Source organism: Psammomys obesus, unplaced genomic scaffold (genome assembly GCF_907164565.1).
Source record: "Psammomys obesus unplaced genomic scaffold, mPsaObe1.curated_primary_1811, whole genome shotgun sequence".
Taxonomy (NCBI): Eukaryota; Metazoa; Chordata; class Mammalia; order Rodentia; family Muridae; genus Psammomys; species Psammomys obesus.
In genome coordinates this window covers 15,731,062-15,734,706 of record NW_026585644.1, presented here as the reverse complement: position 1 = coordinate 15,734,706, position 3,645 = coordinate 15,731,062, and the positions used below count along the sequence as shown (strand labels likewise).

Genomic DNA, 3,645 nt, shown 5'->3' with positions numbered 1-3,645 from the left:
GCCTTCATCTCTGTCCCTTCGTATTCTGGATGTTCTAACTTCTTGAATGTAGCATATTGAAATTGAAAAACCACATCACTCATGTTTTCTTTTCCCTCCCTTCTGTCCAGCCCTCATGCCTGTTGAAACAATTCCTGCTCTTCCCAAGCTCCTAAGCATACCCGTGAACAAGGAAACTGAGCCCCAGTACGAAATTCACAGCTGTAGGGCCCGAACTCCTGCTTCATTCAGCTTTATGTAAATCAAGGCTAGACCAACACCAACATCCCTTCCCTTCCCTCAGCCTCGGTCTCCTGCAGCTGCTTCATGTAACGCTATACGTTTAGAAAACACCACATGGACTCACTGATTCAGTTTTATGCAGCTATGCAAACACCAGGCTTAATTTTGCTTACTTTAAAAACAAGACAGAGACTATTTACAGGTAGTAAATCACATAAAATCACTGTAGTTACCAAGTTCTTCCCCATGAAACTCCACATTATCAGCTGAAATGACCATCCTCTTAACAAAAATAACTAAAGTCAGACATTGGCTATAGAAGTAGTTGCAGCTCTAGAAGGGATCTGTCTCCCAGGAGCCCAGCCTTAGCTCTTTTGAAAAATGGTTGCTTCTTTTACATTTTATTTTAATCAGAAGCTTCTCACTCAGGAAACACAAATGTCCAACAAAATCACTTTTTTTTTTTTTTTTTTTTTTTTTTTACTTTCAGCAGGTTAATGTCAACACATGTTATTAATTTTTGCTAAAAGCCATCTTAGTGGGGAGTCTGGAAGTGTGGCCAGCTAGACACTAATGAGCCGGTGGATTTTCACCAGCACAAGCTCCACAACGGAACCAGACGGACCATTAAATTCCATCCTCCACACTCTTATTTGGAATATGGAAATACTGCCTGCTGTCATGCCGCACGCGCCTCAGTTTCAGCAAAACCCCCTGTTTGAGTCCTATCTGTAACTTACAAAGGGTCTCCAGGACCCTTATAGATCATGATCATACCCTGTAAGAACTGAGCATCCTGCCAGCTGGAACACCAATGTCACTCATTCAATTTTCAGTATACAACAAAATATTAGTGATACAGGCAGACTACCACGCTCTCAGGATCCAGACTCCCACCCGTAGGTGAGGGGTTAATATTGGCTGATAGCTTCTGAGGAAGGGAAATTCAGTTTCCCTGGCAGGTTCCTCATGCTCCATTGGACAGCAACACACCATGAGAGTTCACATGTAACATAACTTGGACTTGGTAGGTATAGAAAAAGAAGACACAAAGTTGTGAAGGGTGGGAAGGGGAGAGGTAGATCTGAGAAGAGTTAGGGGAAGGATTGGGGAAAGAATGTACTTAAAATATGTTGTACGGTATATTAATTTCAAAGGATATATTAAAAGTATCAATAGATAGGTGATAAGTAGATGACATAAACAATAGATAGATAATTATGATAAAGATAGCTAGATGTAATCAATAAATAAATGATACATGGGTAATTAATAAGAAGAAAGATAGATGGTAGATAGAGAGAAGATAATGATAGAGAGAGAGAGAGATAAATGATGACAGCGGTGATAATGATAGTTCAATGGTTCATAACCTCTGCATCTCAACCCCTTTAGGGGGAGTTGAATGACCCTTCACAAGGGCAGCATATCAGATATACTGCATATCGAATATTTTTTCTTTTTTCCTTTTTTAAATTTTTTTTTATTAATTACACTTCATTTACTTTGTATCCCCCCTGTAGTTACCTCCCTCCTCCCCTCCCAATCCCTCCCTTTCTCCTCCTTCTCCATGCATGCCCCTCCCCAAGTCCACTGGTAGGGGAGGTCTTCTTTTCCTTCCTTCTGATCCTAGTCTATTAGGTCTCATCAGGAGTGGCTGCATTGTCCTCTTAGTAAGGCTGCTCCCCCTCAGGGGGAAGTGATCAAAGAACAGGCCAATCAGTTCATGTCAGAAGCAGTTCCTGTTCCCATTACTATGCAACCCACTAGGAGACTGAACTGTCATGGGCTACATTTGTGCAGGGGTTCTGGGTTATCTCCATGCATGCTACTTGGTTGGAGTATCAGTCTCAGGGAAGACCCCTGTGCCCAGATTTTTTGGTTCTGTTGCTCTCCTTGTGGAGCTTCTGTCCTCTCCAGATCTTACTATTTCCCACTTCTTTCATAAGATTCCCTGCACTCTGCCAAAAGGTTGGCCTTATATAAGTCTCGGCATCTGCTTTGATAGTCTGCAGGGCAGAGCCTTTCAGAGGCCCTCTGTGTCAGGTTCCTGACTTGTTCCCTCTTTTCTCCTTCTTCTGATGTCCATCCTCATTGCCTTTCTGGATGGGGATTGAGCATTGTAGTCAGGGTCCTCTCTCTTGATTAGTTTCTTTAGGTGTACAGATTTTAGTATGTTTATCCTATATTATATGTCATTATGAGTGAGTATATTCCGTGTGTGTCTTTCTGCTTCTGGGATAGCTCACTCAGGATGACCTTTTCCAGTTCCCACCATTTACCTGCAAATTTCGTGATTTCCTCATTTTTTATTGATGAGTAGTATTCCACTGTATAGATGTACCATACTTTCTGTATCCATTCCTCAGTTGAGAGGCATCTTGGTTGTTTCCGGCTTCTGACTATTACAAATAAAGCTGCTACAAATATGGTTTAACAAATATCCCTATTGTGTACTTGAACCTCTTTTGGATATATTCCTAGGAGTGGTGTAGCTGGATCTTGAGGAAGCGCTATTCTTAATTGTCTGAGAAAACACCAGATTGATTTTCAGAGTGGTTGTACAAGTTTACATTCCCACCAGCAGTGGAGGAGGGTTCCCCTTTCTCCACAACCTCTCCAGCATGTGTTGTCACTTGAGTTTTTGATCTTAGCCATTTTGATGAGTGTAAGGTGGAATCTCAGTGTCGTTTTGATTTGCATTTCCCTGATGACTAAGGATGTTGAGCATTTCCTTAAGTGCTTCTCTGCCATTCAGCATATCAGATATTTACATTATGAATCATAGCAGTAGCAAATTACAGTTATGAAGTAGCAACAAAAACAATTTTATGGTTCAGGCACACCACAACATGAGAAACTGTATTAAAGGGTCGCACCATAAGAAGAGTTGAGAAGCACTGTCATAGATAGAAAGATAGATAAGATAGATGATAGATGAGAGAGAGACGATAGGTAATGATGACTGAGAGGTGATAGATAGATGACAGATAGGTAAGATAGATAGATAAATAGATGATAGATAATGATGAGGATTGATGATAGATAAATATATGAGGATAGACAGATAATAATGCTAATAGACAAATAATGCTGATTATAGATGATAAACAGATAGATGATTGTTAGATATGTAAATATACAATAGATTTATATGATAAATAAATAGATAAGTGACAAATAAATACATAGGTAGATGATTGATAAATATATGATAGATTGATAGATAAATACATGATATATATATACATGATAGATATAGTGATAGATAAATAGATAGACAGATGATAAAAGATACAGATGATACATAGACGATAGACAGACCGATAGATAGATAGATAGATAGATAGATAGATAGATAGATAGATAGATGATAGATAGATAGATAGATAGATAGATAGATAGATAGATAGATAGATAGAT

At 39.3% G+C, this 3,645-nt stretch overlaps 1 pseudogene; it reads right to left on the bottom strand.

Moving 5' to 3' along the window:
* Positions 1–248: 248 nt before the first annotated feature.
* The window catches only part of LOC129687359 (uncharacterized), a 13,414-nt pseudogene continuing 10,017 nt past the window's right edge, over positions 249–3,645 (bottom strand).